Consider the following 16,276-nt stretch of genomic DNA (forward strand, 5'->3'; position numbering starts at 1 on the left):
AACCATAACGCTCTCATAGTTACACAAATTAGGAACCGGAGACAAATAGTTTAGTATCAATAATGTCAGAATTGAAATTTTTTAACCCTTAATACTCAAGGACTTAATTCCCCGACCAAGCGTAGTTTATTGCTTACCATGCTATCACGCAATAAGATTGATGTGGCTTTTATTCAGGAGACACATTGGCTAATCAACACAGATTCCGCATACACATACAGGAAATTTCCCACAGTAGTTACATCATCTTTCCACTCCAAAGCTAGAGGGGTCGCCATTCTAATCGGCTCTTCTACCCTATATGAAGCGATTTATATAGAAAAAGATCCCCAGGCACGCTTTATTATTCTAATTTGTAAACTCATCCACAGACTATTTACACTAGTAAACGTATATGCACCTTACTCAGGGCAAATTCGATTTCTTAGATCACTGCTAGAGTCGTTGGCAGCCGTGACCCAAGGAGAACTGATATTAGGAGGATATCTCAATCTTATCTGGAATCCCTTAGTAGATAGAACAGGCCCCCCGATCTCCACATCGGAGAGGACATTGCGCCCACTATCTTCCGCCTTCCAAAACCTAGTTAAACAGTATGATCTTTATGATGTTTGGAGAGCGATACATCCAAATAGACGAGAACACACTTTCTATTCAGCTCCTCACAAGTCTCATACACGGATCGATTTCTTCTTCTCAAGTTCACGGACGCGACGATATCGGCAATCTCATGGTCGGACCACGATTCCTTGACAATCGAACTAGGTAACCCTCCCCTACATGGGGTAGGCATGTCATGGCGCCTTAAGGATTTTCTGGTCACTACCCCTGAAATTAGGGCGGAGACTTTATCCATGCTCACCACCTTCTTGAGTGCTAATCGCACTCCCCTTATTTCGGAAGAGTGGTTGTGGGCCACACTTAAGGCATACCTCAGAGGTTTCTATATTGACAAGTTTACCCAGATTAGAAAGGCACGAGGAACCTCGCTTGCGTCCCTTAACTGTCGACTCAGAACCTTGAAACTTGAGCTTTCTAACTCTTATTCCGCTACAACTAGTGCTCAACTGTCGGAGATCACTAAACAGATCAAGGATTTGGAAGTTGGCGAAACCCAGCGCATGTTAGACAGACTTAAACAAGTCTACTATCATAATAATAATGACTCTACTTTATTAGCCAGAAAACTAAGAAACCGAACGGCACAAGCCAAAATGACTTCCATTAAAACCTCAGGTGGCCACATGACGTCTCCAACAGATATAGGGGAAGCTTTTAAACATTTTTACTGCCAGTTGTACAATTTGGGCTCTTCAGACCCTACGAAAACTCTTGATCCTATTAGCATTTGCAGATACCTCTCCTCCCTAGATCTCCCTCGATTGGACCAAAACGAAACATTGACTCTGACATCACCCATCTCTCTTGAAGAAGTCACCTTAGCCATTAAAGAACTTAAAATCGGGAAATCTCTGGGTCCAGATGGATTCACAAGTCGATTCTATAAATCCTATTCTCTCCAAATTTCCCCAATTCTCTGTAAGATCTTTAACGAAGTGTTCAGCAAAGGCAGTTTCCGAAGGGAATTTCTTGAAGCCTCCATCACCACTATACTAAAAGCTGGCAAGGACCCTCAGGACTGTGGGAGCTATCGCCCGATCTCTTTGCTTAATATAGACACCAAACTTTACGCAAAGATAATAGCAAATCGACTTGCCCAAATCACCCCCACTTTGATACACCCAGATCAAGTGGGATTTATTCCCCGGAGAGAAGGTCCGGATGCCACAAGGCGCATCCTAGACATACTATTGGAGAGCGCAAAAGGAGATACCCCCACGTTAGCCCTATCATTGGACGCTGAGAAAGCTTTTGATAGGGTGAGGTGGGAGTACTTATGGGAAACTCTGCGTATTTTTGGAATCCCTGAAAAATTCATTGTTGCTATTCAGGCTCTATACTCCAGTCCATCTGCTAGGGTCAAGGGAATAGGGTTTCAATCCAAGAGCTTCGATATAACCAATGGGATGAGACAATGTTGTCCCCTTTCCCCGCTCTTGTTTGCTTTCTCCATAGAGCCATTAGCCCAAGCCATAAGGATAGACCCGGATATTTCCGGCTTTACCATTGGCCCCCATCAGCACACCATCTCCCTATATGCGGATGATGTAACTCTCCTGCTTACTAGTCCTCTTAGGTCACTCCCTCCCGTTTTCAAAATCATTTCTAAATTTAAGGCCCTAAGCTACTATAAATTAAATTTTGCCAAAACCGAAGCATTACATGTCAATGTCACAACCCTAGATCTTTTTATTCTACGTGAAAGATATTGGTTCCAATGGCCACCCCACTCCTTAAAACTACTAGGTATCCACCTCTCCCCAAATGTTTCCACTGTCATCCTTAAGAATTTCACAGAGAGACTCCCTGATTGGAAAAAACTACTAGAATCTTGGGACTTTAGAGATATCTCATGGACTGGCAGAATTGCTGCCATTAAAATGTCTTATATTCCAAAAAATTATCTATCTATTCCGCACTATCCCACTTAATCTGCCTCGACCAATTTTGAATAAGCTTCAGAGCCTTATTACCAGCTATGTCTGGAAGGGCAAGCATCCCCGAACGTCGAGACAAACACTTCAAAGAACTAGCGATAGAGGAGGCCTAGGAATGCCTAATATCATTCTATACTATCAAGCGGTGCGCTTAACCCACCTGTTCGACTGGGGTCGCACTGATAATTCAGCCCGATGGAGAGAAGTTGAACAGTCTTTACTCCCTTTGGGAATGAGGTTACCTGACCTCCCTTGGATTCCCTCTCACTATTGGAAAAACCTTGATACTGCACACCCGGTGATACTGGATACCCTTAAGTTCTGGGATCAGACGAGACACTTAGATTCGATTACCCCCCACCCCTCCCCATGTCAAACTATAGCTAGTGCTCTCTTCTGCCTACCTGATACTCATATCTCTAGCTGGTCCTCTCTTGGAGCTGACCGTGTTGCTGAGCTCTATGGTCATACCGGAGGTATCTCTCACGCATCGATTTGTAGTAAATTGCGGATCCCAACCCTGTTGAAGTTTGAGGCCTTCCGACTCTCTTCCATTATCAGATCATGGGGTTTCCCTAGAGAGCGCCTTAGATCTGACACAAAATGGGAACAGCGATGGTCCCTACCTCACAAGCTTAAAGGAACCTTATCGTTCCATTACGAGATATTATTGGATCCCTCCTCTCAACAAAAAGTTTCACAGTTTATAGCTTGGGAAACCGAACTTAACTTCACGGTTGACGACGACTCTTGGTACAGAGAACTTAAGTCTACTAGAAAGTTATTACACTTTACATCCCTTTGGGAACTCCACTATAAAATCATAGTGAGATGACATCTAGTCCCAGCTACCCTTTAGGGCCGCCACTAGACTTAACCATTGATCAGGCCCCCCCCCCCCCTTTGACATGTACAATTTTTGACCAAGTGACTAAAACGTATATGCACTTTTTTCTAAAGTGTCTAAACTTAGAAATGTTGTAAAGGTAGTAACATACAAACACACTCATACACTGAAACACACACACACACTCACACATAAGGATTCACATATAGACACTCTAGCAGACATGTAAAGGAACACACAAACGCACTCAGACGCAGACACTCAGCACTTGATTACATTGACCTGACAAGTAATGAGGTAGACTACAGTTTTGTAAAAAAAAAAAAGGAGATTTAGAAAACAAAATATGGAGTTCTGATTATCTTTTTGTAAAGGAAGATGCCAACTAAATGATGACAACAGCATGCAGTGGCTGAAAGGAAGGGTCCTGAACTGCCTAAATAATAATTTAAAGGTTAAATGGTGGATTGGTGACTTCCGTAAAAGTCTCAAAGTCTGTAGAAAGATGTGAATAATCAGTAGTAAGGTCAAAATGTCCTAAAAAGGAACAGACAATGGACACACACACACACAAACTCAAACTTGCACATACACCCAAGGAAACACTGACAGAGACAGCCTCAGAAAACGCACAAAGACATACACACAAAGACATACACACACAGAGAGACAACCACATAAAACACAGAAAGACATACATACACACACCCTCACTGAGACATCCACAGAAAACACACAAAGACATACACACACCCTCACAGAGACACCCACATAAAACACACACCCTCACAGAGACATCCACAGAAAACACAGACATACATACATACACACACCCTCACAGAGACATCCACAGAAAACAGACATATACACCCACCCTCACAGAGGCATCCAGAGAAAATACACAAAGACAAACATACACACACCCTCGCAGAGACACCCATAGAAAAAGCTCAAAGACATATGCATACACCCTCACAGACATCCACAGAAAATGCACAAAGACATACACACCCACCCTCACAGAGAGACCCACAGAAAAAAAATACATACACACTCATAGAGACAAAAACCAAAGCACAAAGACATAAACACAGACACCCACAGAAACACTCGCAGGAGGAAACATGTATGCACCTTGCATCCCCTAAATCAACAGTGTGTGACATGCATGATAAAAAAAATTGCAGAAATTAAGAGATCACTTTTTAAAGAATCATATTTGTAAACGTGTAAACAAAAATAATTCAGTGAATTCAAAATTGTACATTAATGATCTGGGTAGATGGCTACATGAACAAAAGTACTTTTAAATGGTTGACATATGTTTGTTTTTTCCCCAACCAAGAGCACCACTTCAAATATAGTGTACAAATGTTCCCATCTGTCAGCTGTACTTGTGGATTTTGTAAATGCTGTACTCTATATGGTCTTGGTGGCACCATAAGCTGTGGTACTCATACCATTAGATCTGGTTAAATGCAGGATTTAGGCTTGTTGGTATGCAACAAAAGGGCATTGTATTGAGGAGGAAACATTTCTGCATGGTTTTAAATATAGAATTTCTACAGCATTGTCAAATAATCATAAATACACTGCTGCTTAAAAAAATTGTTTTTTTATGGACTCCTGGCCCCACCATACAACTACTACCACACTGAAGTTACAATCCGAAATTGCACAAAGAAATAAAAAACATTTGCTAAGTAAGTCCTAACTCCTCTGCAAATGAAAGTGATCTGCTGTCTGACTCAGGCACACACTGTACAAACAAAGTGCAAAGTCTGTCTCACACTGTGCATAGTGGTTTAGTGCACACTCAGAAATCCTCTCAAATGCTAATACTTTACTCCTTGTAATAACATTTCCCATGCTCAATTAGCACTCTGCTGTAGTACCCACTGGTGGCTGGCAAAATTAAAAAAAAAAAAAAAAATATTTTTTTTTAGTTCTTGCCTCATGGTGCCCCCCTGGCCCATTGGGCCCCTGACAGGAGTCACCCCTGTCACCCCCTGATGGCGGCCCTGCTACCCTTCATAGGATATATAATTCTCACTCTCCTGTCTGCTGGAGGGGCTGTGGACAAAAAAGTGGTTCTGCCCGAGACTCTCCTCTACATGGCTCTGGGTAACTAACTTACTAAACTCTCTAGGCATAATTGTACAGCTTAGCCCCCAAATTGGTCTGCTCCACCTCAACTTCCCAGCCCTCACACCTACACAGAAGGCCTTATCCATCTATGTTCTGATGGCCACTAAACTAGAAATAGCAAAAGCCTGGAAACAAGTCTCTCCTCCTAGTACCTCACATATTTTAGCTACAGTTAACTACATATCTAAAATGGAAGCCTACTCTCACTCAGCCCTAGATAAACTAGATTTCTATCACGCAACTTGGGCCACTTGGTGGGAAAAATTCTCTGATTAAACCAATTCTACATTGCTTAGACCTTGGTCACTTCTCTCTGATACTATACACCATCAACATTTGATACTACTGTTTTGTCATAGTACTCACCCTCTTCTTATTCCCTTTCCTGACCCACTATTTCCTCCTTATCCTCTTCTCCGTTCCTCGCCCCACTAACCTTTTCGAGACTACCCTATGAGAGCATATATCCCCACTTACTTACGTATCTCTTTTTTTTTTATCTCTTGTAATGTTTCTTATTAATATAAAATTGAGGACAATGCTTTTTCTTTCTTATTTTCGTTTTATGTGAAATGTCATACAACATTAGATTATCGCTCTAGTGATTGTTATTATCTTCCTGTACCCATATCTTTCAAAATGTTTCATTTGCATGATATTTTTGTATTATGTGTTTTCCTCAAATAAAAAATGTTTAAAAAAAAAAAAAGATTATTAACCCCTAATCTGCCATCCACCCACACCACCGCTATAATAAACCTATTAACTCCTAAACCGCAAGCCCCCCCACAACGAAATATACTAAAATAAATGACCAACCCCTAAACCTCTGACCTCCCACATTACTAACTCTACATAAATATATTAACCACTAAACCTAACCCTAAAGCAACCCTAAGCCTAACCCTAACACCCCCTAACTTAAATATAATTCAAATAAATCTAAATAAACCTTACAATTATTACCTAAATAATTCCTATTTAAAACTGAATACAAACTTACCTGTAAAATAAAACCTAAACTGTAGTATTGTGTTTTTTTTTTTACAAGTAAAAGAGCTGATTTTTTTGGGACAATGCCCCATAAAAGGCCCTTTTAAGGGCCATTTGCAGTTTAATGTAGGCTAGGGTTTTTTTTATTTCGGGGGGGGGGGGGGGCTTTTTTATTTTGATAGGGATATTAGATTAGGAGTAATTTGTGTTTTTTTTTTATAATTTTGTTTTTTATTTTTTGTAATATAATGTTTATTTTTTTTGGAAGTTAGAAAATTGTATTTTAATAATTTATTTTATTGTAATGTTAGTTTTTAGTGTAAGGTAAGTTAGGTTTTATTTTACAGGTAACTTAGTGTTTATTTTAACTAGGTAGTTATTAAATAGTTAATAACTATTTACTAACTAGTCTACCTAGTTAAAATAAATACAAACGTACCTGTGAAATAAAAATAATACCTAAGATAGCTACAATATAACTATTAGTTTAGTTAGGTTTTTTTTTTACAGGTAAGTTTGTATTTAGTTTTATTTTAATTATATTTAAGATAGGGGGTGTTAGGCTTAGGGTTACGTTAGGTTTAGGGCTACATTAGGGTTAGCGACATTGGGGGCGGCAGATTAGGGGTTAATAACTGTAATGTAGGTGGCGGCAATATCGGGAGTGGCAGATTAGGATTAATAAGGGCGGCAGATTAGGGGTTAATAACATAATGTAGGTGGCGACAATATCGGGGGCGGCAGATTAGGGGTCAATAACATTATGTAGGTGGTGGCAATATCAGGGGCGGCAGATTAGGGGTGTTTAGACGTGGTTTTTATGTTAGGGTGTTAGATATAAAAATAACTTTTTCTTTCCCCATAGACATCAATGGGGCTGCGTTACGGAGTGTTTGTTTCAGCGATTGCAGGTGTTAGGCTTCTTTTTTGCCGGCTCTCCCCATTGATGTCTATGGGGAAATCGTGCACGAGCATGTCAAAGCAGCGCTTGTATTTTGGTGCGGTATGCAGCTCAATGCAACCATATCGCCCGCACAAGCCTGCTTTTTACAAACTTGTAATAGCAGCGCTATAGGGAGGTGAAATAAGGTTAAAATCTCTATAGTGCTGAAAACTCGTAATCTAGCTGTTAGTGAAGTAATTGAACTTCTTGAATTGAATCTCTTTTCCACTAGCAATAACATTTTCTGCTTTTTCTGTATGTATATGTATATACTGTATGTATATATATATAAATATATATATATATATTTACACATACTATATATATATATATATATATATATATATATATACACACACACACACACACACACACACACACACACACACATATATATATATATATATATATATATATATATATATAAAAATAAATATATATATATATATATATATATATATATATTAAATGATAGATACAGATGCACTCACACAAGCGATTGTGGATACATAGTACACAATCTAAACATGCACCTTTGAGCTAATACCTAATTTCAGAAAGGTCTTGTGAATCTTGCTGGCACAACTGAGATTTACTTCTAAGAAGGCAGTAAAACCTTATGCAGAAAATTCCTTAGAAGCAAAGTGTAGTTAATAGGAAATGGCATGTAGAAGAACAAAGCAGCCAAAACAGTCTCCTGGTAGGAGGAAACATATGACAGACCTAGAGGCTGCTTCAAAGATGCTATCATTAGTACATCTGCCAAGCTGCCAGATGCTTCTGATAGAAAATATTATCTGCAGCTTGGCAATGTCCCTAAAGTAACTGCCATTCAAAGTGAACAGAAGGACTACTTTAATATACTATAATATGGTTAAGTTTAGGGCCACCACATAGTGAATTATTTGAAACTATATTTTTACAGATATATCTGCAGAATGTCATAATACTATCAGTTTGATTCCTGACTGTTATCTTAAATAAAGCAGTGAATTCTGCTGTCATCTCAGCATCACATTATATGGGACACCTTTTTCCATTTCAATGACAGGTCTGCAAGTAATACAAGCTGATGCATTACAGACCTTATATACTTTATTTCAGGCTTTATTTTCTATTTTTTGCTTTTGACAATATGCAGCCACTGCCAGTATTGCATAGAAGCTTTGCACTTCTGTGGCGTTAAAAGGGTCATTAAACATCTCTTTTGTGTAAAAAGTGTATTAGTCTCACAATCTCTGGGCCAAAAAGTAGCTTAGGTTTTCAAATGGTGCAAATTTCCTAACCCATATATTTGATGGGTAACATTTGAAGGATTCAGAATTTGTTTATTTGCCTTCTAGAGAGTGTGGAACAAGCACACCTTTTACACAAAGCAAAAACTGATGAATGTCCTTTTTATCAGGTGAGATTTTAACTACCCCAATCTGTTCTCATTCTCTGTATAGGTTGAAGAGACAACCAATGTTTTGGGTTTACAATGTAACTGATTTTAAAGGGATTTCAAACAGTAAATACATGCTCAACATAATGATGTATTTAAAGTAAAGATTCGCTTGAGAATAATATGTAGATGCATTTTTACAATTATATTAGTTGTTTAACACTGGGTTGATGACCGGGTTCATTTGTCTACATCGAAACAAAGTTCCAAAGTAAACAAATTGAAATCCTGCGATCGTGCATGCGATCGCGAGATTTCAATGATGGGGTAAGGGGGGGGGGTGTCCCTGTGATGCTAGGGCACGCCCTCCAGACCGCGATCACATCATGGAAGCGCCGTTGGCTTTAGGACAGCCAACGGTTATGACGTTCTATTCTGTCAGAACGGCACTAAAGCCCAGTGTAGTTATGACGGAATAGAACGGCATAACATCGTTAAAAAGGTTAACTATTAAAATATAAGTGCAGATATTTAGTTTATATAAACTACTTTAATTTCTGTAAAGTAATGTATGCTACCATGTTTGAACTAGTTTTCTATTTCTCTCTTAATTTGCAAAAAAGACTGTGTAGAAATCTTTTTAAATAATCCTTTGTCCCACACAGACTGGTTTGGACAGACTCTGTTATTCCCTGTTTCTTTCATGTAATTAGCAAGAGTCCATGAGCTAGTGACGTATGGGATATACATTCCTACCAGGAGGGGCAAAGTTTCCCAAACCTCAAAATGCCTATAAATACACCCCTCACCACACCCACAAATCAGTTTTACAAACTTTGCCTCCTATGGAGGTGGTGAAGTAAGTTTGTGCTAGATTCTACGTTGATATGCGCTCCGCAGCAGGTTGGAGCCCGGTTTTCCTCTCAGCGTGCAGTGAATGTCAGAGGGATGTGAGGAGAGTATTGCCTATTTGAATTCAATGATCTCCTTCTATGGGGTCTATTTCATAGGTTCTCTGTTATCGGTCGTAGAGATTCATCTCTTACCTCCCTTTTCAGATCTCTTATTTATATACCATTACCTCTGCTGATTTTCGTTTCAGTACTGGTTTGGCTTTCTACAACATGTAGATGAGTGTCCTGGGGTAAGTAAGTCTTATTTTCTGTGACACTCTAAGCTATGGTTGGGCACTTTTTTATAAAGTTCTAAATATATGTATTCAAACATTTATTTGCCTTGACTCAGGATGTTCAACATTCCTTATTTCAGACAGTCAGTTTCATATTTGGGATAATGCATATGAATAAATCATTTTTTTTCTTACTTACCTTAAAATTTGACTTTTTCCCTGTGGGCTGTTAGGCTCGCGGGGGCTGAAAATGCTTCATTTTATTGCGTCATTCTTGGCGCGGACTTTTTTGGCGCCAATTTTTTTTTTCTGTTTCCGGCGTCATACGTGTCGCCGGAAGTTGCGTCATTTTTGACGTTCTTTTGCGCCAAAAGTGTCGGCGTTCCGGATGTGGCGTAATTTTTGGCACCAAAAGCATTTAGGCGCCAAATAATGTGGGCGTCATTTTTGGCACTAAAAAAAATATGGGCGTCACTATTGTCTCCACATTATTTAAGTCTCATTATTTATTGCTTCTGGTGGCTAGAAGCTTGTTCACTGGCATTTTTTCCCATTCCTGAAACTGTCATTTAAGGAATTTAATCAATTTTGCTTTATATGTTGTTTTTTCTATTACATATTGCAAGATGTCCCACGTTGAAACTGAGTCAGAAGATACTTCTGGAAAATCGCTGCCTGGTGCTGGAGCTACCAAAGCTAAGTGTATCTGCTGTAAACTTATGGTATCTGTTCCTCCAGCTGTTGTTTGTACTGTTTGTCATGACAAACTTGTTAATGCAGATAATATTTCCTTTAGTACTGTTACATTACCTGTTGCTGTTCCGTCAACATCTAATACTCAGAGTGTTCCTGATAACATAAGAGATTTTGTTTCTAAATCCATTAAGAAGGCTATGTTTGTTATTCCTTCTTCTAGTAAACGTAAAAAATCTTTTAAAACTTCTCATTTTTCAGATGAATTTTTAAATGAACATCATCATTCTGATTCTGATAATGGTTCCTCTGGTTCAGAGGATTCTGTCTCAGAGGTTGATGCTGATAAATCTTCATATTTATTTAAAATGGAATTTATTCGTTCTTTACTTAAAGAAGTCCTAATTGCATTAGAAATTGAGGATTCTGGTCCTCTTGATACTAAATCTAAACGTTTAGATAAGGTTTTTAAATCTCCTGTAGTTATTCCAGAAGTTTTTCCTGTCCCTAGTGCTATTTCTGAAGTAATTTCCAGGGAATGGAATAATTTGGGTAATTCATTTACTCCTAAACGTTTTAAGCAATTATATCCTGTGCCATCTGACAGATTAGAGTTTTGGGACAAAATCCCTAAGGTTGATGGGGCTGTCTCTACTCTTGCTAAGCGTACTAGTATTCCTACGGCAGATGGTACTTCCTTTAAGGATCCTTTAGATAGGAAAATTGAATCCTTTCTAAGAAAAGCTTACTTGTGTTCAGGTAATCTTCTTAGACCTGCTATATCTTTAGCGGATGTTGCTGCAGCTTCAACTTTTTGGTTAGAAGCTTTAGCGCAACAAGTAACAGATCATAATTCTCATAGCATTATTATTATTCTTCAACATGCTAAAAATTTTATTTGTAATGCCAATTCCAGTTCTGGAACAGGGACTGGGGTTTTATTCAAATCTCTTCATTGTACCAAAGAAGGAGAATTCCTTCAGACCAGTTCTGGATCTAAAAATATTGAATCGTTATGTAAGGATACCAACATTCAAAATGGTAACTGTAAGGACTATTCTGCCTTTTGTTCAGCAAGGGCATTATATGTCTACAATAGATTTACATGATGCATATCTGCATATTCCGATTCATCCAGATCACTATCAGTTTCTGAGATTCTCTTTCCTAGACAAGCATTACCAGTTTGTGGCTCTGCCGTTTGGCCTAGCTACAGCTCCAAGAATTTTTACGAAGGTTCTCGGTGCCCTTCTGTCTGTAATCAGAGAACAGGGTATTGTGGTATTTCCTTATTTGGACGATATCTTGGTACTTGCTCAGTCTTCACATTTAGCAGAATCTCATACGAATCGACTTGTGTTGTTTCTTCAACATCATGGTTGGAGGATCAATTTACCAAAAAGTTCATTGTTTCCTCAGACACAGGTAACCTTTTTAGGTTTCCAGATAGATTCAGTGTCCATGACTCTATCTTTGACAGACAAGAGACGTCTAAAATTGATATCAGCTTGTCAAAACCTTCAGTCACAATCATTCCCTTCGGTAGCCTTATGCATGGAAATTCTAGGTCTTATGACTGCTGCATCGGACGCGATCCCCTTTGCTCGTTTTCACATGCGGCCTCTTCAGCTCTGTATGCTGAACCAGTGGTGCAGGGATTACACAAAGATATCTCAATTAATATCTTTAAAACCGATTGTACGACACTCTCTGACGTGGTGGACAGATCACCATCGTTCAGGGGGCTTCTTTTGTTCTTCCGACCTGGACTGTAATTTCAACAGATGCAAGTCTTACAGGTTGGGGAGCTGTGTGGGGGTCTCTGACAGCACAAGGGGTTTGGGAATCTTAGGAGGTGAGATTACCGATCAATATTTTGGAACTCCGTGCAATTTTCAGAGCTCTTCAGTCTTGGCCTCTTCTAAAGAGAGAATCGTTCATTTGTTTTCAGACAGACAATGTCACAACTGTGGCATACATCAATCATCAAGGAGGGACTCACAGTCCTCTGGCTATGAAAGAAGCATCTCGAATTCTGGTATGGGCGGAATCCAGCTCCTGTTTAGTTTCTGCGGTTCATATCCCAGGTATAGACAATTGGGAAGCGGATTATCTCAGTCGCCAAACGTTACATCCGGGGCGAATGGTCTCTTCACCCAGAGGTATTTCTTCAGATTGTTCAAATGTGGGGTCTTCCAGAAATAGATCTGATGGCTTCTCATCTAAACAAGAAACTTCCCAGGTATCTGTCCAGATCCAGGGATCCTCAAGCGGAAGCAGTGGATGCGTTGTCACTTCCTTGGAAGTATCATCCTGCCTATATCTTTCCGCCTCTAGTTCTTCTTCCAAGAGTAATCTCCAAGATTCTGAAGGAATGCTCGTTTGTTCTGCTGGTGGCTCCAGCATGGCCTCACAGGTTTTGGTATACGGATCTTGTCCGGATGGCCTCTTGCCAACCGTGGACTCTTCCGTTAAGACCAGACCTTCTGTCACAAGGTCCTTTTTTCCATCAGGATCTCAAATCCTTAAATTTAAAGGTATGGAGATTGAACGCTTGATTCTTAGTCAAAGAGGTTTCTCTGACTCTGTGATTAATACTATGTTACAGGCTCGTAAATCCGTATCTAGGGAGATATATTATAGAGTCTGGAAGACTTATATTTCTTGGTGTCTTTCTCATCATTTTTCCTGGCATTCTTTTAGAATTCCGAGAATTTTACAATTTCTTCAGGATGGTTTGGATAAAGGTTTGTCTGCAAGTTCCTTGAAAGGACAAATCTCTGCTCTTTCTGTTCTTTTTCACAGAAAGATTGCTAATCTTCCTGATATTCATTGTTTTGTACAAGCTTTGGTTCGTATAAAACCTGTCATTAAGTCAATTTCTCCTCCTTGGAGTTTGAATTTGGTTCTGGGGGCTCTTCAAGCTCCTCCGTTTGAACCTATGCATTCTTTGGACATTAAATTACTTTCTTGGAAAGTTTTGTTCCTTTTGGCCATCTCTTCTGCCAGAAGAGTTTCTGAATTATCTGCTCTTTCTTGTGAGTCTCCTTTTCTGATTTTTCATCAGGATAAGGCGGTGTTGCGAACTTCTTTTAAATTTTTACCTAAGGTTGTGAATTCTAACAACATTAGTAGAGAAATTGTGGTTCCTTCATTATGTCCTAATCCTAAGAATTCTAAGGAGAAATCATTGCATTCTTTGGATGTAGTTAGAGCTTTGAAATATTATGTTGAAGCTACTAAGAATTTCCGAAAGACTTCTAGTCTTTTTGTTATCTTTTCCGGTTCTAGGAAAGGTCAGAAGGCTTCTGCCATTTCTTTGGCATCTTGGTTGAAATCTTTAATTCATCATGCTTATGTCGAGTCGGGTAAAACTCCGCCTCAAAGGATTACAGCTCATTCTACTAGGTCAGTTTCTACTTCCTGGGTGTTTAGGAATGAAGCTTCGGTTGATCAGATTTGCAAAGCAGCAACTTGGTCTTCTTTGCATACTTTTACTAAATTCTACCATTTTGATGTGTTTTCTTCTTCTGAAGCAGTTTTTGGTAGAAAAGTACTTCAGGCAGCTGTTTCAGTTTGATTCTTCTGCTTATAATTTCAGTTTTTTTCATTATAAGTTTTAAACTTTGTTTTGGGTGTGGATTATTTTCAGCGGAATTGGCTGTCTTTATTTTATCCCTCCCTCTCTAGTGACTCTTGCGTGGAAGATCCACATCTTGGGTAGTCATTATCCCATATGTCACTAGCTCATGGACTCTTGCTAATTACATGAAAGAAAACATAATTTATGTAAGAACTTACCTGATAAATTCATTTCTTTCATATTAGCAAGAGTCCATGAGGCCCACCCTTTTTTTGTGGTGGTTATGATTTTTTTGTATAAAGCACAATTATTCCAATTCCTTATATTTATGCTTCACACTTTTTTCTTATCACCCCACTTCTTGGCTATTCGTTAAACTGATTTGTGGGTGTGGTGAGGGGTGTATTTATAGGCATTTTGAGGTTTGGGAAACTTTGCCCCTCCTGGTAGGAATGTATATCCCATACGTCACTAGCTCATGGACTCTTGCTAATATGAAAGAAATGAATTTATCAGGTAAGTTCTTACATAAATTATGTTTTTTATCTGTCACTAATTGCCACCAGCAGGAAAGGTAGATAAGGGGAAAAATAAGTTCAAACACGGGGGTGCCAATTACTTAATAGAGACTCAGTGGAATTTAAAAAACAAACATTTTCATAGTCAAATTAACTACACATAATGAAACAGTTAATATTACAGTATCATACTAATTAATATGTCTTTAAATTCATCTCATATTGAAGGGCTCAAATACTGGGTTTAACTTTAAGGGATGTAAAAAACAATTATTTTTATTTCATGATTCAGATAGAACATACAGTTTTAAACAACAACTTTCTAATTTACTTCTTTTATTTATTTATTTTTGTTCTCTTAGTATCATTTGATGAAAAGCATACCTAGGTAGACTCAGGAGTTATGAGCTAGCTGCTGATTGGTGGCTACACCTATATGCCTCTTGTCATTGGCTTACCAGTGTGTTCAGCTAGCTCCCAGTAGTTAATTGCTTCTTCATGAAAGGATACCAAGAGAAGGAAGCAAAATTGATAATAAAAGTACATTTGAAAGTTGTTTACAAATGTATTATCTGAATCATGAAATAAAAAAATTGTGTTTCATGCCAAGTAAATGCCTTTGCTAACCATTTTCTCATACTTTATTTCTGTTGCAAATTTGAAAATCATTTGGCCTCTTTAATTATTTTTTAAATCACAGATCAGTACATTATTTTATAACTTGACCAAGCAAACTCCCTTAATATTAAACTAAAGGCTTTTTTTTTAATTACTAATTTGCAGAGTTGTTGAACAAAGTCCACAAGATTCAGATAAGTCAAATGTAATTGTGAACCTTTATACAATCTTTCGCTTTGGGATACTTTAAACATCTTCAATTAAAAAAGATCAATAATTCTTGTCGGGTTCCTGTAGGGACGCCAAGCCACCTTGGCGCTGTTACGGCTAGAAGAATGAGCAGACAAGAGATCAGGTAGCATTTCAAAACCACTACATATGCCTTCCACTTGTTCAGGGACTATCCTATATCTAAGTGTACATGAGATAAACCAGAATTTAAACGCTAACCAAAATGCAAATTATGTGGGTTATCAAGGAAGTTTATTCCTTAAAAAAGGCTTTTTATATTAAAGAGACAAAGAAAACACAAATATTGTCATAGGCACAAGAAATGCAGCAATTAAACACTGCATTTGTGCATGACAAAATGTTAAATGGTCATTCTAATGACATAATTACATGCATTTCATTTTTGCATTAGATATCCCTTTGAGGTGATAGCGCACAGAGTCTTTATTAAAGGGACACTCAAGTCAAAATTAAACTTTACTGATTCAGATAGAGCAAGCAATTTTAAACAACTTTCAAATTTACTTCCATTAACAAAATGTGCACAGTCTTTTTTTATTTACACTTTTTGAGATACCAGCTCTTACTGAGCATGTGCAAGAATTCACAGTATATATGTATATGCATTCGT

This window comes from Bombina bombina, chromosome 1 (assembly GCF_027579735.1).
Source record: "Bombina bombina isolate aBomBom1 chromosome 1, aBomBom1.pri, whole genome shotgun sequence".
In the NCBI taxonomy this organism is placed as follows: domain Eukaryota; kingdom Metazoa; phylum Chordata; class Amphibia; order Anura; family Bombinatoridae; genus Bombina; species Bombina bombina.